This window comes from Vespula pensylvanica, chromosome 20 (assembly GCF_014466175.1).
Source record: "Vespula pensylvanica isolate Volc-1 chromosome 20, ASM1446617v1, whole genome shotgun sequence".
NCBI classification, from domain to species: domain Eukaryota; kingdom Metazoa; phylum Arthropoda; class Insecta; order Hymenoptera; family Vespidae; genus Vespula; species Vespula pensylvanica.
The window spans coordinates 1,307,050-1,335,031 of NC_057704.1; the positions used below are offsets into that span (position 1 = coordinate 1,307,050).

Below are 27,982 nucleotides of genomic sequence, written 5' to 3' on the forward strand. Positions count from 1 at the left end.
ACTTTTCCTTTTGATATTCGTTTTTCTTCCTTCTTCTTCTTCTTCTTCTTCTTCCTCTTCTTCTTTCTCTTTTTCTTTTTCTTCTTCTTCCTCTTTTTCTTCTTCTTCTTCTTCTTCTTGTTCTTCTACTACTACTTTTTCTTTTTCTTGTTCTTCCTTCCTTCCTTCCTTCCTTCCTTCCTATTTCTCCCCTCTTCTTTCTCGCATGCGACAAGATCTCTTCCTTGAAAAGCAACCGAAAAAAAGAAGAGAAAAGAAGGAAAGAGAATGAGTCCGAGAGAGAGACAGCGTGAGAGACAGTTTCTCAACGTTCGTACGCAAGAAGAACAACGGTCGTTTTGGCTCTTCTCGTTGCCGGACGCGAATTCCCCCTCCCCACGAATTCTCACGTGATTTACCGATCGACGACAACCTATCAGACTTTATACCCAATTTTGCCTCTTTCCCTCCTCTCTCTCTCTCTCTCTCTCTGCTATATGTGTATATATGTATATATGTATATACACATATCAACGAGCATAACGCTATTCTTTTTTTTTTTCCTTTAAACGATCACTTTCAAAAAAAAAATCTCGTTCCTTCGATCTTGTCTCCGATTACCCGAGAACGTTCTTATAGAAACGTACGATCACTTATCGATATCGCTCGTCATCTCCTATCAACCCTCACCAACACCACGTTTTACTCGTGGGCAAAAAAACTTTGTTAATAAAAAAAATATATATATATATAAAAAACAAACAAAAAAAAAAAACAGAAAAAGAAAAAGAAGAAAACGTTTGCTTACTCGCTAACCTGTCTTTCTACTTCGTTTCTAACTTCAATCTCTCTCTCTCTCTCTCTCTCTCTCTCTCTCCTTTCTATTTCTTTCTTTCTTTTTTTCTTTTTCGATCTCCACGTGATAAATACGATGAAACGACGAAACGGACCGATGTACTGATCGAGTGAAGAAGAAGAAGAGAGGAAAGAAAAAATAGTAGTCACGTCGTTCGTCCTCGTGCGCGGGCGGCGACGAAGCCGACGACGACGAGTACCGTCATCGGCGCCGACGAAAGTGAGAGTGTGCGCCGATCGGAGTGGTCGACCGAGTCGCGAACGACGCGACGAGGCGACCGATTCGCCGTGCATAAGCGCGTCTGCTTTGCGTTCTGCCTCCCTACACCTCCCTACCTACCTACCTACCTACCTATCTACCTATCTCCCTCCCTCCCTCTCCCCCCCTCCACACGCTCGTTCGCTCGCTCGCTCGCTCGCTCGCTCGGTCTCGTTCTCGATGTCAGCTAGCTCCCGACCTATACGTTCGACGTCGAGCTCACGTACTTACTTACTTATTAATATGTATATGATATATGACGTAGTATAATGTATGTATACGTGTGTGCATAATGGTGTACTATTGTACGATCGCACGAGCTCTCCTCTACTTATTTGCTGCGTGATATGTACGCACGACTACTACACTGACCCCACGCCACGTATTTCTCGTAGAGATCTCCTAGTGAGCGCACGCATTCCCCCTTCCTCCTCCACCGCTCACCGCCTCCCACCTTCTTCTCTTCGAAAATTCGTTTCCTTTTTACCGTCCTTTTCTTTCTTTCTTCCTCTCTCTCTTTCTCTCTCTCTCTCTTTCTTGGCCCGGTCCTTATTAACACTCCTAACTGACATTCTCGGTATTTCTTGAGAAAGAGAGAGAAGAGAGATGGAGAAAGATAGAGAGAGAGATAGAGAGAGAGATAGAGAAAGATAGAGAGAGAGATAGAGAGAGAGAGAAAAAGAAAGAAAGACAGACAGAGGGAGAGAGAGAGAGAGAGACGGACGATCAAATCCAACGGCTTTATTTTATTATTGTGTGTGTATGTATATGTTTCTAGGTATAACAACCATCTTTTTTCTTCCTCTTCTTCTTTTTTTCATGCCGTAACCTAACCTGAAAAATTGTCTCTTCGTAGGTCAGAACGATATCGGATTTCTTAGGCTACCGAACGATAAATCTCCTTTCTTCGATTCCGGTTATTAGAGGAAGAAGAGTTAACAGATTTAAGAAGTAACTTATGCAGGTAAGTGTTGCAAGAATATATGAAATATTTTCTTTCGTTTCCCGCGAGAACTCGTCGAGCCGAGTAAAGACGACGAAAGTAGAACACGAGTATAGAAAAGTATTAGTATGTTTGGGGAGACAGATTTTACGAATATCGGTCCGACCAGGACAGTATCGCATCGATCGTCGAACCCCTCGCATCTACCAAATTCTTCCTTTTTTCAATCGGACTTTTTCTCCTTCTTTTTCCTTTTTTATCTTCGATCACTCGACACGATCGAAGCGTTCGGTAATGCTAGTAGTAAGAAGGTTTATCAGTTCAGCGATTATTAATTATAAAAAAAGATACATTAGATCGTACAAACGATTCGACTCTCATTACCTCCTTTATTACGCAATTCTCTAAAGATAAAAAAGTAATATAGTCCATGATCGGTATTCGAGTAAAAAAAGAAAAGAAAAGAAAGGAAGAGAAAAAAGGGGGGAAAGAATGACAAAGGAAAGACAAAAGAGTTGGGAAATGACGTATCTTTGGAGGTCGAATGACTTGGCCCGTCAAAGTATAGATACGGCACTGATTGTGAGTCGAAACGGCGCTCCGATAGGCACGGGTGGTCGAATGCGCGAGCGCGGTTGCGCGGCCGCTATCACGTGGCCTTGTCCTTGAATGAGGCTCGTGAACCCGACCGCCGCCGCTTTTATCGATCAGCCCCCGCAACCCGCTTCGACGCACTCTCCATGACCATCCATCCATCTCGATGCAACGACGTATCTACTAGCGAGCGCTCCCACTTCGATCCGAGATTCGATCGAATCGAAGAGAGACCGCTTGGAACTTGACCCGAGTCTTTTTCGAAATCGAGGAGGAGCGTTATCAAATTCGTTCCTACGCTTAGGTATCTTTCATAGCTTTATTTAAGCAGATATTTCCAATTGTAATCCTTCGTCGAAAAGAACAATTAATACGCGACTCGATCGAATTATCGACTTCGAATACGATTAAATAACGAACGAATCTCTTTCGTTTGATTTCCAAGGTAGAACGGAATAAAAAAACAAAGAAGAAGATCCATGGAAGTAACCCACGTAAAATCGATCCTCTTCTCTAGATCTAAGCTATTTCGAAATCGTCTGAAAAGAAAGTTACGAAATACGAAAGATCGAAAATACGATATATTTCGATCGCTATGCTTTGTTTTAATCGCTACATGGAATTTAGAAATTTAGATAGATGGATATTTAAAAATATCTGTTAGCTCGATCTAAAAATAAATATTATATTCGCTACGCGTTACGTATATTGAAACGAGACTACTTTGACAATTGAACAGGAGTTTACGTTTCAAGAGGGACAGACGAGCCTAATCTTTAAGGGATCAAACCCTTCTTCCTTCATCCTTATGAATGCCTTTACGAAATGAATGAAGCTTAATGAGCTTAATGGTAACAGGTATTAAATCCTTTCATTTGAAATTTTTTCATCTGTGTTAGGGTATAAACGTTTGTAAGTGGAAACGTTCTTCTAAGGGCATTCTAGATCGATCGTGAGAGGTCAAGGATTTCTCTTCTCTCGATCGAAAACCGGTATACGTGTGTAGTTTGTTTCTTCGCGTTGAATCGATCAATCGGCGAAACTTTCGATCGATCGATGGATGCGTTCGATCTCCAGATCTATCACCTTAAACAAAAACCCCTTGATCGATTTAAAATTTTCAACTTGTGACAAAGATACCCATATGCGTCATGACATTTACTACGGATCGACTAATCCTTTTTCAAGATCGCCGTATAAAGAAATCGTTGATTGCTATCGTACGTCCGTGTTGAAATGTCGACTGACGTCAGCCACGTCATCTGCAAACATAATAATTTCGGTGAATGTTCGTAGTTCTCTCTTTCTTCGACTTCAGCTTTCGAAGTTGGTATATTTAGAGGACACCTCGATCGAATTCAATATTTTTTTCGCGGTTAATCCAGCGCATTGAATCTCTTTTAGCCAATAGAAATACATTCAAAATAATTATTTTAAGTTAATTGTCGAAAAAAGGAAACACAAAAAGAAAAAGAATAAAACAAAAAAAGAAGTCCATTTTCCTCGATTGCAAGCTGTTGAGGCGTTAAAAAAAAATGTTGACAAAAAGTAATATGCTCTTCTGCAAAGGGTATGTTGTAGAAAAAGAAATTTGCGAGATTGCGAGGAAAGAGACGAATAAATATTTATATGTAATAAATATTAACCGTAAGAAAAAGAAAAGGAAAAAGAAAAGGAAGAAGAAGTGAAAGAATAAAGAAGAACAAAAAAAAGAAAAAATAAGAAAGAAAGAAAGAAAGAAAAGGAGAAAGAAAAGGAAAAAAAAAGAAGAAGAAAAAAAAGAAACAGAAAAAGAAATTCTTATTGTAATGATACGCGGAGAGGTCGGGTGGACTCTCTCTCTCTCTCTCTCTCTCTCTCGCTCTCTCTACTCGAGGGGAATGGTGGACCTGGCTCCTATAGCCGTATTACGTGGATCGCGCGTAGCTGTTTAGATCTAGATGGACCTGAATCATATCAAACCGGTCCGAATGTAGCGCGCGACTGCCTGCGGAGCGGGGTATAGCTCAGCCCGTCTCTCGTTGGATTAGGTTAGGGACAAGACGTGTTATAGCACGCATGAGTTAGAATAGAGAAAGAACGTTGACGGTGCTGAGTGGTAGGGGTAAAACCAGAGCGATAACGAGCCGGACCAGGAGTGGGAAAGAGCTTCTGCGTAACGTGTAGAGGGGAAAGAGAGAAAGCGTATACATATATGTACGTGCATTTCTCTGTGTCTCTGTATGTGTGAAGAGAGAGAGAGAGAGAGAGAGAGAGAGAGAGAGAGAGAGAGAGAAAGAGAGAATGTGACATGTGAGTACAAGAGACGAGAGAGAAAGAGAGAACAAGGTCGGTTTACTCTCAAAGGAGGTCCTCCTCGCGTGTTCGCTCTATTTACAGAATACCTCTGCACGCTTGCTGTTTTCGAACATACCTACTACCCTTCAGACATTCGAATTTTGAGAGAGAAAGAGAGAGAGGGAGAAATCCCCCTCTTGTAAATACACGTTCATCTAAGAACTCGCTATATATTTTACGCAGCAGGTAAATACATAAATAAGTACTTATATAAGGGAACCTTTCAATGATTTATCTGGACTCTATACGAATGATTTTTGTGATTAAACTTTGATTATTTTTCTTTTTTTATTTTCTTTATTCCAAATCGATCTGAACAATTTCAATATGGTTTTACTTGTACATCGTTTTATTTATACATTGGTGATTAGTTTCGATTAATTTCGAGTATGAGATAAACGTTCTCTGCTCGTAAATAATTTCTTCGTATAGACTTATCAAGGTGTACATATATATATATATATATATTTTTTTTTTCTTCTTTTTTTAACGCGTAGATTTATCGGACGTAATGAAGTAGACAGATAAGTTTTTAGTTTTGTTTAACTATCATAGAGGGAAACTAATCCGTGTACAAGTGCATGCATCTAAGTATATATTTAGATCAAAAAATATCTGCAGTGGTATCGCTATTAAGATCGAGTAAAAACGATCGTACGAATGATCTGAAATTAAAAGAGGAGAAAGGACATTGCAAGGTAAGCAAACACTCCTCGAATGCAATAGAGAAACCGAGACTGGTTCAAGTTCACGTTGCTTCGAGGCTGAAGCACCGGCTCTCAAGGTCGTCTCGGAGAAAGCCTTCCTTGTTTCATGTACTACCAGTGGATATGGCTTTTAAACGATACGATCGTATCGGATCTACCCGATTATAAACCAGAATAACCATTTCATATCTAGAAAAGACGATACAGATCTTATTTCTAAGAAAGCATATCATTATTATGTTAGATATCGACTTTAATAATAATAATAATAATAATTTCTTTATAAATCATAAGATCTTTTAATCGAATTAATATTGTTTACTAAAATAATTCTGCTCGAGTACTTACTTATTTAGCTGTTACTTTTGAATTCGATGCAATATTTTTTTTTTTCATCGTGTAAAAACTGTCTGTACATATCGGAATAGATAAAACGCGAAATCACTTTCGAGAATAGAGACACGATTCGAGATCAGAAAAGCGTAACGACTGATAGACGGGCAGACAAACGTAAAGAGAGACAAAGAGACAGAGAAAGAGAGAGAGAGAGAAAGAGAGAGAGAGAGAGAGAGAGAGAAAGAGAAAGAGAGAATATCCGCGTCCACTTTCGACGAGCGAAAGTTCAATGACCTTACTCGACTCGGTGAGGTCATCCAAAGCGTTCTCCACTTTCGATCTCCACGAGAACGTGCCTATGGCGATCGCTCGAATGAAAACGAGAACGCAAAGGAGAGTTTTCGAGAGAAACCGGATCGCGATCACCGGGGGTCCTGAAAACTTGCCGTGAGAGAGAAAAAGAAAGAGAGAGAGAAACAGAGAGAGAGAGAGAGAGAGAGAGAGAGAGAGAGAGAAAGAGAGAGAGAGATGTAGCACCATGAGTCGCGTGAGAGTCGCCGTAATAAGAAAGCGAAACTCTTTCTCTGCTTTTAACTTTATCTCCTGGAAGAACTCTCTTCGATCTTACTTTTACTTTCGATCTTCTCGAAAAAAAAAAAAAAAACATTTATATAGATATATATTCTTAATTCGGTTCGATGAAGAACTTAGTCTTTTAGTAATATTTGTGTGTGTGTGTGTATGCGCGCACGTGTGCATATATATATATTTTTTTAATCATCTTCTACGTTACATATTCTCAATATTTTTTTTCGACCGATTCTGCATTAGTTTTTTTTTTCTCATATTTCATTCTTTTTTATCAAGTCATCAGATATATCTACTTGCTCGATATATTTTAAATATTTTAAAGTTGTTCTCCTTCTCTCTCTCTTTTTTTTTTCTTCTCTTTTCTTTTCAGAAAGAAAATAACCAGAGAATTTTCCAATATTATTTTCCAATAATATTTTATTTCAAGCGATCGACATCCGTATTAGTTTCCCTTTTAACGAGTTATCGATATACAATATCTTTTTTAAATATAATTTTCTTCGGAAAGAAGATAATATAAACATAGTATTGCACGCGTCGATAACGACGTATCTATTATCCGAGGTATTTAAACGACAATGACCTTACAATGATCTTTCGACATTTTATCGTCAAAAAACGAGCGATACACTTTCTTCTTATCGTATGTAAAAGTTGCTGATTCTTTCAATATATTCTATCTTTATTGCTTAACCGATTAACGAACGATCTCTCTCTCTCTCTCTCTCTCTCTCTTTCTCTCTCTCTCTCTCTCTTTTTTAACAAAGTAGCCTTAAACCTGACGACAGGAAAGTGCAAGTGGATTGGCCAAGTAGAAGACGAGGAGACGTTCGAAACGGTTTTTGGTAGCCTTCGACGAAAGTGAAACGGCCTTCGGCAAGGAGCTTCTCTCGGCGTATATAGGCGCCATTGAACTAGTGACCTTCATACGAGAACCGGTCTTTGTTCCGAGCCCTTAGAGAGAGAGAGAGAGAGAGAGAGAGAGAGAGAGAGAGAGAGAGAGAGAGAGAGAGAGAGAGAGAGAAATGAGAGAGAGCTACTCTGACCCACTCTACTCTCCTTCTCTCTCTCTCTCTCTCTCTCTCTCGATTTATCTGTCTATCTATCTCAACTTCCTTTTTTTAAATCTATATATACTAATCATATTTAGATAATACGAAAAACTATTCGTTTTCGTATTTTATGATAAATCTCTCTTTGAACATTTCTAATTTTTATTATTCTCATGTTGTTTTATTGTTATACTCGAAATGCTTTGAGATATATATATAGATAAAGAAAAACAGGAAAACGTATTAGTACCGTCGCAAGTAAAAATTTTCGTGTTAAATCCTTGCAATCGAGTTTATATCAAATCAAATCTCGATGCATGCGATATCAATTTCAAAAGGCGTGTCAAGTGTTAATAAAGCCAACGTAGAATTTAGCATCGTATTTAACGAACCGTGTTAAGAATTAGTCGCGAAAGTTAATATAATTCTAATAACAGGTGGAGATTCGCTTTCTTTACTACGCTTTAATTTTCAGTTCTCGAATCTGCGATTCGATCGAAATGTTTTCAAATGTTTGGAGGTAATTGACTACGCGATCTTGATTTTTTTAGAAAGTTTATTGATAGTTTAGATCATATATATATATATATATATATATATATATATATATACACACACATACACACATATACATATATAGATACATTCGCATTCTCGAACATACTTATCAACTTAGAAAAGGCTAGCTAAGAGGAAAATAATATAGTCCGTCGGCGATTCATAAAGTGTCCGTGACGAGACTTGCAAATTCCTTTTCCTCGAAACGATGACGTTTCACATACGTATATACATTGCCGTTTATATTTTATTAATTGAATTCCAATGGCGGATACGAAAGTACAATCAATCGAAATGATTTACTTACGATACGTATTTTCGATAACGAGTCAAACGAGTTATAAAGTTGATAATACGAAAAGAGAAGGTCGAGGGAAAATTACTTTTAATTTTTTTTTTTGTAATTTTAATTAGTATTTTTTTTTTTTGTACGATTAAAAGGAAACAAAAAATGCAAGGAACGGAAAAAAGAATTTTATTTACGTTCGATCGTATCTCTTTTATTCGGCATATTAAAATGGATTAAAAATATTTTAATAAGAAAGTCGGTTTTAATATTCACATAAATAGATCCGATAAAGATTTGATTCTACCGCTTGCTACGTACTTAATGGATTCAATGAGAATAAATAAGGAGTCGTCATTTTCCGTGTGAGTTTCGAAATTATCGAGGCACGCAAACGTTCCGTAAGCCGGCGCCGTATCACCTGTGATAATTTCTGTTAACATTAAAATGTCGAAACGTAGAACGGTCGGTTAGAGGACGATTCCTACCGGTCGTCAGATATCGTATCTTCAGACACGCATTTCGTATCAATGCTTTATTTCCTTAACCCCGTAGCCTTTATCGTTTGTCAACGCAAATATATAACGTCATATATATGTATACGCGCGCGCGTGTGTGTGTGTGTGTATATATATATATATACGTATATGTGTGTATAAGGTGTCCTATTTAACTTGACCATCTTCGTTATCTCCATTGTTTTCGATATAATATGAACAAATATTTCCAGCACAGAAAAAAAAAGTGAAATTCTAGAAAATTGATTTATATTACGAATAAAGATAAATTTCTTAAAAAAAAAGAAAAAAAAAAAAAAGAAAAATAGGTCATTATATGGTAGGTTAAATTCCTTTCGATAATATCTTTTATAACATTGTTTGGACGATGAAAATATGTATTTTGTCTATGTAGGATATGTCTGAATACCATTTTTGTTGATTATTCTTCGTCGTGTTTTTATCTTTCACCATCATGTCTTAATAAACTCGTAAATGCACGTACACCTTACGTACATCATACGTATATATTTGTTGAATACACGTCGCGTCATAAGCGACGAATTTTGTGAGGCGACCTACGACAAAAGAATTTGACGAAAATTCTTTTCGGCGAATAATCGTCGGCGTATCATAAAAGATTTCCTGGATTTGACATTGAATATTGCGTTATCACGTGAATCGCTCGCCGTCGTAAACGTCTCATTAAATAATGCAATATAAGGATTCGTTGTTCGGGTATTAAAAAACACAAAAATCGAATTTGCAATATCAAAGATCGAACGTAATTCGTAGTTATCCGTTGATAGGATAAAATTTTGATGGATCACTCAGGAAAATCAATAGATTTCTATCGAGTATACGAAGACTTATCGTTCGATTGAAAAATTTAAGAATGTCATCTCAATAACGATTGATTCGATAAACAACGTATTTATAATTTAAATATATATGCATATATATTTAACTGCGAACTTATATATTTTTATTCGATATGCCTATATAAGATTTTTCCTTTTCTTTTTTTTTTCAATTCCATTTCTCTTTTCTTTCCTTCACAAAAAACTTCACGCAAGTTCTAATAAGTGATTATTTGAAAGACAAATAAGAAGGCAGATAAAGATACGAATGGGATCGCTCGAAACGATATGATGCGTGTGTATATGTGTGTATGTATCTATATCTAAAGCTCGTAAGTTTCAACGAGAGAATCGTTTAATTACAAACAAGGGATGATATACGTCTCGTAAATCGTCAATGGATCATGCAGAAATGTCGTATAAATAAATGAAATTAATACGTTCGAAGGATATAAGAAGAAATATTTCAATATCTCGATCGAAGACAGAACCGAGTTCAATAGTTGTCCTTCGACATGTTCGCGTAAAACTTGATTCGTTGATCCTCGTTGATCCTTGTTGATCCTCATTGACTTTATCTGAAATGATCGCTCGACTATTTATTATGGAAATGTCAGTTAGCTTTTCGATACTTGTTTAATCCGGAACGCTTGGCAAAGATAAATGGTGTTACGTCTTTACGGTAGGTCAAGATCTAGGAAAAAAGGAGAGAGAGAGAGAGAGAGAGAGAGAGAGAGAGAGAGAGAGAGAGAGAGAGAGAGAGAGAGAGGTAGAAAGTCAAAGAGAAATAGTCGCGTGTCGTGAGGGAGAACGAACGGTCGATGGTGACGTCACGCAACGAAATCGACGTGACTATGCATTATCCGTTCCCCTCGCGTGTAAAGTCGATTATCATCCTTATATTGTCGGCATTAATATTCTCGAGATCATCGATCGCGATGATCGTTCGCGTCTGAATGTCACTGACCGCCCCTTCTCGAATGAAAGATCGTTAAGCGATCGAAAATAATTGAGCATTATTACTATTCGTACTTCGATGTCTCTCTCTCTCTCTCTCTCTCTCTCTCTCTCTCTCTCTCTCTCTCTCTCTCTTTCTATATACATACATATCTCGCACTCATAGAATTCAATTTGAGTGTACCGTATAATCACCGATAAGATAATATTATGTTCGTAATCACTTTAAACACGTCTCTTGATTTCGTACCCGTCTGGAGCTTTCCTCGAAATTATTCATCCAATTTAACTTATATAATATTACATTTCGTAGTATCCGTAAAAAAAAAGATAAATAATTAAAAATAAATATCATATTAAAAACAAAATCAAAAAAAAAAAAAAAAAAAAAAACATTTTTAATAAATCGTTGGATATTAACGAAACGCGTATTGGAAATTATTGGATAATTTTGGCGATGAAAGATTTAAATGAAGAAAATAAGGAAGGTTATCTATCTGTTGAAAATTGGAACGGCGTAGTTCGTCCGCTCTTTCTACTTTTACCCACCCCATCACCACCCTCTCCGTCGCCTACGCGCCCGTCCGTTCTCTGTCCGACCACTCTGCTTTGCTCCTCCTTTCTTCCTCCCTCTCTCCCTCCCTCCCTCCCTCCCCGCACCGACTACCGCACCAACACCCCTTCCTTTCTTCCTTCTACGAACGAGTCGAAGGCAGACGAGAAGAAACGAAGAATACGCACACAGTGTAATACTACATGTAGTATCTACTACACCCCCACTCTACTTATCAGGAGAGCCCATGGTCTAGCCTTGACTGTGCGACTGTTGCTATGGCGATAACCACCCCTACCTTTCGAAGCTTTCCCACCCTTTCATTCGATTCTCCTTCCCAAGGCACCCTCTAGTGTCAGAGCGTCGGGCTACGACCGCGAGTGTGACCCCGACCTTTCAGGTGGATGACCTCCACTGCACCGTGCTTGCGTGCGCATCGCACGTACGAGTACTCGCGTTCTCTCGTACTTACACGCACACATACGTACATACACGCACACACATACTCGAACATAATCCTAGACGAGAGCACAAACACACCTCGTTCCACCCCAAAACCGGCACACCTCTCTCTCGTTTCTCTCTCTCTCTCTCTCTGTCTCTCTGTCTATGTTCAGGGATGCAAACGTGCTCGTTTGGCTCGACGAGTGCGATCGCAGTTACATATATACGATAGAAGGGGTGCTTGAAAACTGGCGAGTCACGAGTCATCGTTCGAGTAATCTCTCTTAACGATCTAACCCTTCGACTTTTCAACCATTCTTTCTCTATTTTTCGTCTAAGGATTTTGACCGGGTGCCAAAGATGCTATGCGGATTATGTAGCCTGCATTTGATTTCCCCCGTCCCGCAGGTATCATCATTATCGTTGGCGCATCATGCTGCAACGAGTTTCCTTTTTCCCTCTGCAAATGCATTTTATCGAAAATTATAAAATTACCTTACGTATCTTTCGACGTATAAGAATAATATTCTCTTTTATTAATTTATAACATCCTTGTCCCTTTTGCGAGTACGTTAGCACCAAGGAAAAAAAAAAAAAAGAAAAAGGAAAGAAAAAAGGGGGAATTTAATAAATTTCAAAAGAAAGACAAGGAAAGACGATAATGCAAACATAATATATAATATGTTAGAAAGGAAATCGGACAGGTGCCAAGAAAGTAATGTTTCTCCGCGTTAGGATAACGGTTGACCGGGTCATTGGCGCGTCATACTACGCTGCATTACGCCTATGCGCCAGACGGCGACGAGGGGTTGCTCACCCCTTCCTGTCTGCACCCTCACATGGAAACGGAGTCGAGGCTTTTGCAAGAGTCGAGCCATCGACTACTCTCAAGCCCGTACTCCCCTCTGTCTGTCGTCTCCTGCTGCTTTCATTCTCTTCCCCTACTAGTACCCCTACCATCGAACAACCCCTACCATCTTCCTCATCGTCGCGTTTCTCCTACCCCTCCGCCGATTCCCAAATGCCGTCCGAGGAATACTTAAACGTCCGGGATGGACGGAATATTTCGTTTTCACTCTCTCTCTCTCTTTCTTTTTTTTTCTTTCTCTCTTTCCGTCTTTCTTTCTCTTTTTCTTTCGTGATATTGTATTGTACGTCTAGATGAAGGGGGATGAAGTAGGCGCCGAGGGTGCATCGAGCGGTCTTGCCAATTTATGCCAACCGGTCGTTCCACCCTCTTGCTTCTCTCTTTCCCTCTTTCCGTCCGCTTCCTCACCTTCGTCATCGTCGATCGACCTTTCCTATACGGTATACCTGTATTCCGCGCGATAACACGAGCGTTAATAATAATGAATGGTATACGAGGGCCCTCTTGCGAAAAGGGTTGCCCAGTACGAAGTTGTATGTCCTATGAAACGAGGGAGGATCTGATGGTTTTGTTTCAAACGAACGTACTAGCCGATATTTTTCGTTACTTATATCTAATCTGTGATATATATCGAAACTAGTGATAAAAATCGAAAGACGTAATTTTTGATACCGATTAAACCAGAGAAAAAGGAAAAAAAAAGAGAAAAAGAAAGAAACGTACATCCTTGGTCGGATTCAGTGATGTAACGATTTGAAAGATAAGACGAGATATTCTAATGTTTAACTGGATAAAGATAGGAATTCTCGAAAAATCAAACTATCATATTTATCGTCTGTACTTGTCATCGTGCGTAATCATAGTCGGGTCGTTTCAATTGCAGATGTCAGTCGTTAACCTCCATTACGGAGAATAACAAATCCAGTTACTTGCTAATTACAAAGAGAGAGAGAGAAAGAGAGAGAGAGAGAGAAAGGGAAAACAAGGATAAAAAAGAAAAAGAAAAAAGAGAGAGAGAGAGAGAGAGAGAGAGAGAGAGAGAGAGAGAGAGAGAGAGAGAGAGAGAGAAAGAGCGACAAAATGACTTCAACCTAGTTCGGTTAGACGATGGGTCTACGAAGGGTAAAGGACGAGTGGACGAGCGACAAGGGTTCAGGGATATCGGGTGGAAAAGGGAAAGGAGAAAAAAAAGAGAGAGAGAGAGAAAGAGGGATGAGGGTTAGGGGGTGGTTGTCGTCTAGAAATCTCGCTTCTTCTCGAGCGAGTATGAAGTGTGCAATTAGTCCGTCTCGCGTAGGCACTTTTACTTTGGGTACGACATTGATATTCCCCGTTATGCTCGTTGTGTCTGCCCATGGTGGTTTTTCTCATTCGTTCGCCCTCGACGAAAGGGGTGCCGAAGTAACGATGTCGAGTAACGATTTACGACTTTCTTTTTCCTTTTTTTTTTTCTTTTTTTTTCACTTTTTTTCTTTCTCTCTTCTACCTAACTACTCTTTTTCTCTCGCGTGTTTATTGCCACGTATATATGTTTGTATGTACGTACTTAAATCACTCAATTTTATATAGCGAGTATACAACATTTCTATGTCTTTTATTTTGATCTTCAATTAAATACCAATTGTGAGTTTAGATTTCTCTTAAATATCACGTATCCGATGTAATTATAATAATATTAAACGTGAATCAAGTACACGAGTTAATTTACCGCTCTGCTAAGTAGGAAATCGAAAGGAAACTTACTTTCACGGTGAAAGAACGATTAAAACAATCGGACTATAGATCGGACAATAGTATCGCTAAAATGAGATTTCTGAAGCGATAAGATTATAGTGTTAATTTCTTACGATGTTTCATTTGAATATGTAAATTTGAGAAACAAAAATTCGTATCGCGTACAATGGCCTCGAAGCTTAATGACCCCGTGACTACTTTGAAGTCGACGGTCTCGCGATATCGCGTGCAACTGCGCTCGTTGCATGTAACGTCGTATTATCGCCACGATAATAACTACTTTATCCATAAATCTTGGCCGATCGAAGTGCTCTCGGAAATTGGTCAGTCTGATTTATGTCTGATACGAAAAATAAAGAGAGAGATAGAGAGAGAGAGAGAGAGAGAGAGAGAGAGAGAGAGAGAATTCTTAGAAAATTTTAATGGATATAAATTACATCGATTCTAAACGATACGCTGTATCGTAGATGTCTTAATCCAAAAAAAAAAAAAGAAAAAGGATCGATTTACGTTAACCAGTGAAACATATCTTTTCATGCTTACTGATTATTATTATTATATATTTTTTCTCTTTCTTTTTATTCAAATAACAAATAATTGAAAGTAGATCAAGATTAAATTCTTTCTTTCTAGTCACCCGCTATACGACATCGATTCACGGTCACAGTTTACTCCAAACAACGATCCGTCTAGACAGACAACCCTTCCCGGTGAAACACTCCATCTCTCTCTCTCTCTCTCTCTCTCTCGCTTATTTTTTTTTTCTTTTTCTTCATTCTCTTCCTCCTTTTTTTCTGCCTCTATCCAAGCCCCCCCGGGCTTCTCTCCACCGACACCATCTTCGCAGGCAGTCCCTTTTATGCATGCACTTCCCTGCCACGTCGTCTCATTGTCGAAGAGAACCTTTCATCGCCGAAACCATCAACATTATCTTTCACGACCGACATACTCCTCTTCCGCGTCTTCCTCACGAAAAATTATCTACTCGGCAAACACATCTCTTTCTCTCTATCTATCTATCTTTATCTCTATCTCTATCTCTCGACGCATTATTCTCTTTTCACTTTTTAAAATGAAACACGCAAAGAAGACGGCGAACGTACGAATACATTTTATGCTAAATTTTCTTTGAATATATTCTCGAAGAGTGACTTACTATATAAAATAAAAGAGAAAAAGAAAAAAGAAAAGAGAGATAATGAAAAGATATATTGAAAATTGTTTTATTAATTTAAAACGTAGACAGGGATATCTACGTGATACGTAGAAATTAATTTTATGCAAATCAAATTCCACAGCGACTGGGATCAAACGAGAAGACCTCGAGTGGAAGGTCTCTCCCATAAACTTGATTAATTAAAAATCAATTCGATATACGCGACATTAAAGGAAATTTCATCGCGATTACCGATTGAACAGAATCGATTATCCACGCTTTTATTTTCGAACTAAATACCGAAGAACAGGATACGATCTATTTACGTTGGTTTTTGAAAAAAATCGATAAAATCGGCTCGTTTCGTACGCAATCGCGAAGAAAATTCAACCGTACCGCGATCATTACGTTTTTTCTTTCCGTTCCAGGAGATTTTTTTTTACGTTTCGTTCAGATGATTTTCAGGAACGCGTAATTAATTAATCGATATAAGGAGGTATCGTTTTTTTTTTCTTTTTCTTTTTCGAAATGAAACTTGAATTTTTATCTTACGTTCGAACGATCGATCTCGAACGAATATAGATAAATATAATATATATGTACGTACATATATAGTATCCAAGTATCACCCTGCAAGAAAATGTCGTACTTTATCGTAAATACGAACTGTAAGTTACGAATAACCGATTTTGAAAGCGTTACGGGGCGTGGCAGTGGCATAGTAGCACGTCGATGCAGCACGAGAGAGCGAAAGTTCGCCCCAGTGCCGCCATCCTGTCTGTGCAGAGAATTTCGTCCCCCGATCGACTCGTCTGCCCTACCGTTTACCTCCCTGTTGCACCACAGCCCTCTCTCTTTCTCTCTTTCTCCCTCTCTGTTCCTCATTCCCATTTCCATCCCTCTTTTACCCCTGATCTGCGCCACCTCCCTCCCAGTCCTCTTCCTTCCTACTATACTACTCGCCCTCACCACCGACCAACCAACCAAAACGTACACGAGTTGCAGTCTCTTTCGTTCGACATAAAAGTCTGCGTATGTACCTCTACCTACGTTTATATGTATGTATATATATGTGTGTATGTACGTGTGTATGCATGCATGCATGCATGATGTATGTATGTATGTATGTATGTATGTATGTATGTACGTCGATCGATCCCAATTCCAGACGTCGAAGAAATGGAAACCGGCATTACTTCTCTCTCTCTCTCTTTCTTTCCTTCTATTTTTTGTACTTCTTTGAACCCTCTGTTTTTTTATCGATCCATAATACTCGCTCACTTCGAAGGAACAATAGGCGCTCGCTCGAGAGTCGGAGAGCAGGATTTTCCAGAAACGTTGATATTTTAACGGAGTGGAGATTTCTTTCTACTCTCGAGAGTAGACAAGAGCGTCGAAACGATCGTACAAAGATGGGCCGGCTCCCTTTTCTCCCTTCCACCCCCGTATCCTCCCAAACAGTTCGTCCCCGAACGAAGGATTTTTTAATAGGTCTTTCAAGTTGGCAAGCATCGTTGCCGACAAGCAACGCTCGTTTCTCTTTTCGTCGGACTCGATGGAAGAGGAAGAGAGGGGCTCGACGGAGGAGAAAAGAGGGTGAAAGGGGAAAGTTTGCCCCAGTACGTTGCACCCTCAAACCTCCTCGAACTTCCTCCGGAGCTTTCTGAAAGTAGAAGAAGGAGAGAAGGAAACGCTGTTGGTCCTCGTCTGGATGCGCCAAGCGCGTCTCCCTTCGCGTCCTCCTTCTCGTTTCTCCTCTCACGTCCCTCAGCCAGACCCTCCTCGACATCCCGGTATTCCCGTTTTACCGCCCCCGAGTCCGCTGCACCGAGTCACCGAATCAATACCGGCAGACATCCTAACTCACTGGAGGTCAATGCCTCGTTCCCGCGAGCGCCGACGACCTCAACCTCCTCTCTCTAGCTTCTCTTCACTACCACCAAGAGAAACATCGCCACCAGTAGCGGCAGTAACAGCGGCGGCATCAGCAACACCACCACCACCGCCACCACCACCACCACCACCACCACCACCACTAACGCCAACTATACCACCAACACCACTAACGCCATCCAACAACCTTCTTCCAGAAGCCAGACGAGGACTCTCCAAGGGATGGGGAGCTAGCTCGATTACTACCTTCTCTCTTTCTCTTGCTTTCTTTCTCTCTTTCTCTCTCTCTCTCTTCTTTTCTTCTCTTCTCTTCTCTTCTCCTCTCTCCTCTCTCCTCTCCTCTTTCTTATCTCTTTTTCTTCCTCTTCCTCCTTTTCTCTCACGACCTTCCGACAGCATTTCTTATTCCCTCAGGGAGAAAACTTTGCGGCCTTTCTCATATTCTATGATCGATTTTACAGAAACCAGAAACAGAACGGCTGCCATCGGTAAACTAGACGGATGCGATTCGTTGAATTTATATATATATATATATAAAGAGGAAGAGATTTATTCTTTTGGCTTCCATTCTATTTTATCATATCGATCGATAGAGATAACTAACTCTGCATCGCTGACAATTATAATTTTATATTCATCCAGACGATTATCTTTTGAGATTCGTTTGATCACGTAAGAAATTAGCAACGATAATAACCAATTACAGACTATAATGAATTTCTTCGAAGAGAGATACCGAAAGACGATCCTCATTCTCGTAAAATAATCATTTCATTTCTCTTACTCGTCGTTCCAAGAAACATTAAATCTTGGTACGCGAGAATGAGAGTTCTTAAGTATTAGCTGCTTCCTTTAGCTCGAATTCGGTGGAAGGACACGCGGTATTTGCACTAGACCTAGAGTGAAAAGCTCCATCGTTCTACGAGTGCACGTAAAATTAGATGGTACGTTCAACTCTCTTGGGATAGCGCCAAGAAAATTCTCGGCCTCCTCTTTCCTCCTCTTGCTATCCTTATCTCTCTCTCTCTCTCTCTCTGTCTCTCTTTATTTCTCTCTTTCTATCTCTCTTTCTCTCTCTGGCCATCTCAGGATGCTGCGACATTTCGATGCGGCAGTCTGGATGGCACCAATGCCCCCGTTCCAAAGTAAAATCAAATCCTTGATCGTTTAGAAGAAGTATTTCTTTTCTTTTTTCTTTTTCTTTTTTCTTTCTCTTTCTCTTTCTTCGATCGAGCTTTTATTTCCGCAAGGATCATAAACGAAAGATTAAAAAAAAAAAAAAAAAAAAGAAAAAAAGAAATAAAAACAAAAACGTTGCATTTAAGAAAGATTCTTCCATAATTACAGCTGCAGCTACGTATTAACAGAACTAAAGTGTTCAAAGGTGCGGCAGCTTAATTACATCGATTGATTAACGCGATACGAATAATCAAATAAAATAAAATAAAATAAAATAAAATAAAATGAAATGAAATGAAATGAAATGAAATAAAATAAACCTGTACACCTGTAACAGGTGTAGGTAGAATAAATTTCTCTCCGACGTCTTGAATAGCCATAGCACGTTAATTGCAACTTCGAGATGTTAAAGCATGTGCAATAAGAAAGGAAAAGGATATATGAGAGGGTGCGAGAGAAGGATTTTTGCCTTTTCATTCGTGTCTCTTCGACACGACGACGCGATCCGTTTTGAATACATTAACGAGCGTTCTATTTTTCAAGAGCACCGTGTTTACCGGTGTCGCGGCGTCTGCGAGACCCAGCCATGAGGAGGATGAGGGAAGAAGAAAGAAGGGAAGGGGAAGGGAAGAGAAGGGAAGAGAAGAGGAAGGAAGAGGAGAGAAGAGGAGAGAAAAGGAGAAAAGAGGAGAAAAGAGGAGAGATTTGAGAGGAAGCTCTGTCGCGTATGCGCGAGCTCACGCAACACACCCCAACCCCTCTATATGCATTCCCTCGAGTGTGAGCGACAGCCATGGCCGTCGGAGTGTATATGGGGGAAGACAGACATTGCACTTTCCCTCATCCTCCCCTACTCTCCTTTTACGGTCGCGACCCTCGTTCGCTCCTTTCTCAGCACTCTCCACTCTCCACCCTCCACCCTCCACCCTCCACCGTCCACCCTGCACTCTCCACCTTCTACTCACCACCCGCCACTCTCAACTTTCATATTTTCCATGGACGACGATGACAGTGGTGGGCAACCTACGATACGTTAGGAGAGTCAAGTTCATCCTCCTCTTCTCAAAGTCACCTTTGTCCGACGTTTCTAACGAATCGTCGTAGAAATTTCCAAGTAGGGAGCGCGAGAAAAAAATGAGAGAAGAGAGAGAGAGAGAGAGAGAGAGAGAAAGAAAGGAGGAGATAAAATATCTTCAAAGTATAAAATGAATAGCTATTGTTAGTTCTTGTAAGTATCTTTAGTATTTCAGTAATCGATCAAACTTTTCAATATCCCTCTGTCGGAAAGCTAGTAGACATTATATTTCTTTCTTTCTTTCTTTCTTTCTTTCTTTCTTTCTTTATCGACTTAAAGAATTTTCCAATCAATTCCTCCTATGGAATTACAATTAAGTTCGATTGAAATTAAGTATACACCGGTTACATTATATCGATGTATTTATTCTTGAAACTTGTAAGCGATTGCCGACCACGTCGCTATGTCGTTATAATTTAATATTACATTTAGTTTAGTCTCTCTCTTTACGAGATTTAAAAGGATGTATCTTTTTAATCCGTACGTACTAATATCTGTTCGACGATTCAATTCTAAAACTAATGAATTTTGATGCTACCATAATTGCATAGTTTACGTACGTATATGTATGTATAATCATTTTCATATCTTCCAACTCTTTGTAATAGGGATTGAAAGAACTTGGAAAGATAGTTCGAAAGGGTAGACGACCTTGCTCGCTAGATATACTAGACTTTGACTTTACGCAGACGGTCTTTGTTCTCGACGGGCGACACCCTTCTCTACGGAGCGTTAGCCTTATTACTCAACCCCACTTTCGTTGCACGCAATCGATAGCTCGACTACGAAGTCGAATCGACAAATGTCTAGAATTATGACGTCCAGACTATCTCGAGACTATGTCGTTTTGCTCGATCCTTTGCTCGATTATTGCTTCTTAATATAGATTTTTTAAAAGACATAGGAACATCGTTTTTTCATCATTTTTCATTTATCCCTCAAATGTCCTCCAACTTCAACGATGTTAAATTGCTTTTGTTAATCAAAAGATCCTACGGTACGGCTATATTTGATCACGTTTAAGTACCCCGACAAGAGAAGGATGATGTTCTCTCTTTTACCCTAAACACCGGATTCCGAATACGAGCCAATGTACACAACTCTTTTGTAAAGAAATGATCCATCTGGTTGGCTCTTAAATCGACGAAAATTTACAGCAATTCGAATAGATTCTTTCATTATATATATAAAAAAAAAACTATATTATTCTTTCTCTCTCTCTCTCTCTATATATATATATATGTTTTTTTGAATAATAAATAATTTAGAATCATAACATTTGAAAATGTAATCGCGTTGCAAGTTCGATCGGACTCATAAACGATCGACCTTGAAATGAATAAAAAGTCCGAAATAAAAAGTTTTCGAGGAAAAGAAATTTTTGGGGATTTCCAGAAAGTAATGAGCGACATCATCCTCTCTCAGGGTGACTGCCAGGAATAACTAAGGACACAGCAGTTGGATGATAGTACGTTCATCGGTTCAAGGTTAAGAGCGTCGTCGTCTTCGTCGTCTTCGTCGTCGTTGTCGTCGTCGTCGTTGTCGTCGTCGTCGTCGTCGTTTCTACTCTGCCGTTGCTCAGCGTGGTAGCATCGGGCGTTCGTCGACCGAAATACATCCCTCCTGATGTATAAATACCTTAACGTAGGAAAACCAAGGGAAAAGAGATCGCTGAGAGACGCTGCTGTTTGCATCCTAGTAACCTTGCTCCGTGTCTCTTGAGATATGAAAGGCCAAGGACCGTGATAACTCGAGATGATTATCGCTTTGGGAAAAGATTCAAAGTCGGTACCAATCTAAGGGATCTAACGATCTAAAACATATCTAACAATATATCTAATATATTATCGATTAACGCTTTCGTCAAATTTCGATCTAAACTACAACGAGAAAAACCCCGAGTCCGAGTTTTAATTTGAACTTTGAATTTCTTGTCCCTCGTTCGCTCGAAGAAAAAAAAAAAAAGAAAAAGAAAAAATTGCTGCCACCTTTTTAGTTTCGAGTACGTAATTTCGTGTACGTGCTTGTAATTTACGATCGGTACAACGATTATAAAGAAAAGAAAAAGGAAAAGGAAAGAAAAAAAGTAAGAAATTACACGTTCTCTTTTCGATCTATCTTACCTCTTGTCATTGGAATTTCGAAGGTATCACCGATGAGAAAGTAAATCGTTCGAGTTCAAGGTAAATCTTTTGCATTTTACCGAACGTAAATCGAGTCGCGAACGCGTGACAAGAATTAAATATTCTCTCTCTTTCTCTCTCTCTCTCTCTCTCTCTCTCTCTCTCTCTCTCTCTCTCTCTTTCCTCGACGAGTGCACAGAGGCCGATGAGGTTATCCGCAATAGATGCGTTGACCTTTACAATGGATACACCCTGTGGCGTGTCGATGACACTGTGTTCTATAAAGATACCCCGAGGTTGGTAGGGCCTTTCAGGCCTTTGTCTCGTTCTTCGTCCGTCGCAGCCGTTGAACCCGATCGCCGAGGACAACACACTTTGAACTATGTATGCGCGTAACTACGATAATGCAAGTCCTTCGTGTCACGCTAGAAAGGATGCTAGGTATTTAGATTGAAGTCATTGATGACCGGAAAACAATTCGCTTTGTGGGATATCGAAAATAAAAAAAAAATAAAAAACCAAGAGAAATGGAAAGACAGAAAGAGAGAGAGAGAGAGAGAGAGAGAGAGACAGAATAAATAAAAAAAACTGAATGTCGATTAGAACGATATAATGAACATTCTATTGAATCAATTAATTTGATCTTAAGGTCAATTTATCATACGAATCGAAAAGATAAAAAATACGATCGCATTAGGAGTACGATTGAACGTTGCAAACGCCGTCCGACTATCGCTTTGTAAAACACTTTTATTACTATATCTCTTTTCTGCTCGACAGTAAGCGCGAGACTCTCTTTACGCGTGAAAAAGTGAAAAACAAACCTTGAGAGAGACGCTTATCGAACGATCGTCGTAGCACGAAATATAAATAAAGGAGAAGAGCCAGCCAGTTCGACGAGCTACGAAGTAGGCTTTTCGATGAGTAATAAATCTCGATAATGCCACGCAAAAGTTGCGAGAACGATGAACTTTCTAAACGAAAAACTCGAAGAAGAATCTCACAAATATTCACAAGCTCCGCGATGCCGCAAACTTAAGACTTGTCGAATCGTAATTCTTTAAGAAAAAAACAAAAAGAAAAAAAACAAAGAGAAAAGAAAATCCAATCATTTTTTCTTTTCTTTTTTTTTTTTTTTATTAGAGATCGCGTACGTAGTAATTCACAATCGATATACAATCGAGTGACAATCGAGTCAATGGTAAAAAAAGAAAAAGAAAGAAGAAAAAAACCAACAAAAAGGATAAAAAAAATACGTACGATGAGAGAGAAAGAGAGAGAGAGAGAGTGAGAGAAAAAGCAAGGGAAAAAAATATCGAAGATCGAACGTCACGGGAAAGGAATCGGTTCGAGAGGAGAACGCGCGCGAAGGTGCGATGCACCTACGTGCAGTCGGGTCAAGGTCGAATCCCTCGTGCAACGGCTGAGTCATTCGTTGCTGGCCCGTTTGTGTTGGTGCTAGTGGTGCTGGTAGGTACTGGTGCTGCTGGTACTAGTGCTGCTGCGTTGGGCTGCTGCTGGTGCTCGCTCGGTCGTCGCGAGTGCATCGAACTCCGTGACCGTTGCAGCTGCATGCAGCAAGCGCGTTCAGCTCGGACCAACTCGGCAATGTTCGGCCCTTCTCGCCTGCATTCCGCGTGCATCAACCCGCTCAGAGTGAGACGGAGATAGGAGATCGTTGAGTGCAATGGCCAGAGGCTCTCGCGAAGACGTGCCGGCGCTTTGCGAACAGCTGCGAGCACCAAAAGGAAAGAAAAGAGAAAAAGGGTGAGGAACAACAGAAAGACAAGAAGAGACAGACAGATAGGCAGACAGACAGACAGACAGACAGACAGACAGACAGACAGACAGACAGATAGATAGACAGACAGAGAGAGCGAGAAAGAATAATTTTTTGTTTTAAGTAGATTAACCTGCTTTTTGCGAAAAAAATCACGGAATATGATACGATAAACTATTAGGTGCAAAGATGTTTCAACGGATACGGATAAGATAAAATAGAGTAAAATTTGAAGTACCATATCATTGACAAAATCGATCGATCGATCGATCGAGAGAGAGAGAGAGGAAGTTTAATCGAAAGCAAGTTTACTCGATCCGATCCTTCCTTCCAACGAGTCTCCTCGAAGAGCAACTCTGTTAACGGCGTCTTCCTGGAACTCACCAGAGTTTCTGGATCAATCAATTCCCCCCTCTATACATATATATATATATATATATATATATATATTTTATCGTAATAGATACATCTAATACTGATTAATCCGCGATCGTTAATTTACATTATCGAGATATAGAAATACTTAAAGCAATTAACGAACGATTACACGATCATCCGTAATCGTTGCACCAGCGGAATTCTTTGGAATTTTAAATAAATAAATACATACATACATACATACATTCATACGTATGTACGTACTTATTTACTTCTATTACATAGACGACGTCGTGAAAAAGTTGAACGCGTTTTGAATTAAGGTCACGATCTCCGAAAAGATCGAGTTCTCTTTCTTCTGTGAATAGAAAAGAGACGATTCGTTTGAGAGACGCTGAAGAAGTAAAGAGGGTGAACGCTTTTTCTCTCTCTCTCTCTCTCTCTCTATCTATCTATCTATCTATCTATCCGTCTATCTCTGTCTTTCTTTCTCTTACTTGCTGAGAGAGCAACCTGTCGAGAGCTTGCGAGTCTGGACTACGTGCTTGCGCGAACCCATGGCACAGACCGTGAGCGCCTGCAAAACGGGTGCGTGCGACTCGCGAGCGACTCAGCGCGCGATTCGTGGCGCGCGTTTCGCATGGCCAACGGGGTTCACTGTCCCGAGCCAAGGCCACGGGGCAGGGCACCGCCCCACTGAACCAATTGTGCCACTTTTATGCTTCTCGCCTCATTTTCGCGTCCTTTTATTACTTGTAAGGAGACCGTTTCTACCTATCTTCTATTTTTCTTTCTGTTTCTCTCTCTCTCTCTCTCTCTATATATATATATATATATATTTTTCTTCACCTTCCTATTTTGTTCTTTGTGTTTATTTTTTATTTGTATATAATATGTATATATATATATATATATATATATATATATCGATTTTCTTTGTCTCGTAGCAGCAATCCAACCGGAAGAGAACGTCAGAACGAAAGTCTTAGATTGATTTGACTTTCTTCGATGTTACTTTCGAATTTTGTTTTCTTTTTTATTTCGAAATTAAAAGTTTCAAAGAATTCGAATGATCGTCGAGAGAGAGAGAGAGAGAGAGAGAGACATTATTTTTCAAGGTAAGCAGAAAGGGTACTTCTTAAAAATCTAATCTTTATATACGTATGTATGAATGTAAGTACGCATTCAGAAACATAGGTAGGCGAAAGACATACGATATGTACGTACATATATATATATATATATATATATATATATATATATATATACCTACATACGTAGAATCGTTTGAAGGGCACCGAGCCACAGTGACTCATCGATGGCTACGACGAATCGAGGGGAATCAGTGTCAGCCAATTTTGCGAGAGTATCGATCGGTCTATGTCCCTTAAGTTCAATACGAATCCTGAATTCTGCACATTTCTTTTCTTTTTTCTTCATTTTCTTACTATATTTATAATCGCGAATTAAGCCGATTCAAACTCTCAAGATTAATTCGTCTTTTCAAGGGGGAAAAAAAAAAAGAAAGAAAAAAGAAAAAAGAAAGAAGTACAAAAATTTTGCAAATTTATTTTCAGATATAAACGATATAAACGAATATTTAATCGAATTTATTATCTGTCTCTCTCTCTCTCTCTCTCCACTTTCAAAGAGATTATATCGTCACTCGTAAAATAATCGACATAAGCACTGAAGCCTGTCACGTGAAAACGTGTCAGAACGGTCGAAAGGGCCGTCAAGCGTAAACGCAAAGCGAGTCACCAGTTTTAGCAGGCATTTGCGAACCCCGGGAAATGCGTTTGGGTTTGGGAACCCCCAGACTGGAGGGGATTGACCCAGACACCCCCTCCAGCAGACGAGTCTCCCTCCACCGTAGTAAGCGTGCACAGTCTCCCCCTCTAAAATCCCAAGAGCCGACGTCGCGACTGGAGGGGGTGCGAAAAACCCTCTCTCTCTCTCTCTCTCTCTCTCTTTCTCTATCTATCACTATCACTATCTCTCTCTCTCTCTTTCTCTCATTCTATCTCTGTTTATCTGTCTATCTTTCTCTTTCTCTTTCTCTCTCTTTCTCTCTCTCTCTCTCTCTATCTATCTCCCCCTTTTCACTCGAGCTCGCTTGATAAAACGTTGCACCGCCCACGCAGGATTCACCGAGGTCCGTGGTATATTCCCTCATCGATTTGCTCTCTTGCAAATGGACACGATTCTATCCGTATCTCTTAAGGGGCACGACAATCTCAAAGTCTTATTTTCAATCGCATTTTTCACCGCGATACTTTCTCTCTCACTGTCGATTATGAAAAAATGAACAAAGGGGAAAAAAGAAGAAGAAAAAAGAAATACTACGATACTGTCTGTCTCACGTTGGTGGTTTGCCATTGATTTCAATCGCTTCGCTTAAACGAGAAAGCAATACGAATTATAAATGGGATCGCTATAACTAGTTTCGTTGGAATTATTATATTTACTTTTACACAGCTAAATTTTATACGTATGTATGCGTTTGCCCGTCTACGCCTATCATATATCTATATCCTGAACGAGAAAGACAAAAATGTAACATTTTTTTCGATCATCCGATTCCATTTTCGAGAAATTGTCCTTGTATATTTATTATCTCTACAATCTCGTGCAAAAACACGAAACTTATAATCGTCTCGACGACATGTTTTTCAAACTAAGTATCTACTATTAGGGTTGCGAACCCCCAAAGAAGAAGGCAAGCGAGCAGACGTACGAAGCTACACGAAAAGGGGTGTCCCAGACGATACCTCCTCCACAAACTTGTTTGCAAGCGGTTCATCCAAGCCATTGGATAAGAATTATGCTATCGGCAACGATCGAAACGATAATCGTTCTGTTAACAAGATATATCGAAAATCGATGAATCTTCTGTATATATCGGCCAAGGTTGATCCTCGCTTCCTCGATCTATTGGAATTTTTATATAACGCTAAAAAAAGGAAAAAAAAACAATAAAAAAAAAGGAAAAAAAAAAGAATAAAAAAAAGAACTGTTCTACTTTCTTCAATATCACAAGAACTTTAGGCTTGATCAAAGTTACCTTTCTCGAAAACAATCATTGTTAAAAGATACGGAAGAATGTCGATTGCCTGTTCATAATATTTCGCTTACAACGTACTGTTATTAATAATATAAATTCTTGTTATTGTTAAAGTAAATTAAAATAGATTGATGGCGATAATGATTATCATTAAAAAAAGTTGCAAATAAATTTGTCGCCCAATGAATATATATATATATATATATCTATTCGTTCGTTTATCGAAAATATATATATAAAACGAACATAGTCGCAAGAACGTTTGGTCGAGCTAGAAAAGACGGAATTATTGGAATTTTTATATAACGAAAAATTGGAATTTTTTTATTAGAGAAAAAAGAACTGCTCTACTTTCTTCGACGTCAGAAAAATGATCGTAGTATTTAACGTGAAACATATTATTATTGTTAAAAGAAACTCAATCCTTAAGCTAAACTGATAATTATCGTTTTGGTTGGTGATAAGAAAAATTACAAAATAATTTGTCGTTTAAAAAATATACATAAATATAATATCTGTTTGTTATCAGAAATATAAAGGGGAAAGACAAGAAACGCAAGAACTTATAGTCGAGCAGGAAGGAAGAAAGAAAGGCAGGAAGGCAGGAAGGAAGATAGGAAGAAAGGAAGGAAGGAAGGAAGGAAGGAAGGAAGGAAGGAAGGGCGAATGGGTGTGTTGGGAGGGATAGGAGGATGGAAAGTGGGATAGAGGGCGGCCATGGTGTTGCTGACCCGACGACCGCTCTAACCTTCCGTCCCGACGCCCCGCATCCCGATCACCACCATCGAGAATCCCGTCCTCTATTTCGAACTGTAGTCCTAGACCAATAAACGACTTTTGAATAGTATGTATACTACGATGGTCGCTCGGTCCAGATATATCCTATCATTTTCTTATCGTACGTGCTTATTCGACTCTTACTTT

At 39.4% G+C, this 27,982-nt stretch overlaps 1 long non-coding RNA gene across 3 annotated transcripts; it reads left to right on the forward strand.

Annotated features, from left to right (window-relative positions):
* The first annotated feature begins 1,794 nt into the window (after positions 1-1,794).
* On the forward strand, positions 1,795-27,905 carry LOC122636069. 3 transcript variants are annotated; one of them, XR_006328859.1, is made up of 3 exons: positions 1,795-1,849; positions 1,950-2,057; positions 27,588-27,905. It is a non-coding gene; the product is annotated as an uncharacterized LOC122636069 (long non-coding RNA). The 3 variants fall into 3 exon arrangements; XR_006328858.1 differs by having other exon boundaries at positions 1,804-1,853; XR_006328860.1 differs by having other exon boundaries at positions 1,814-1,871.
* Positions 27,906-27,982: the final 77 nt, after the last annotated feature.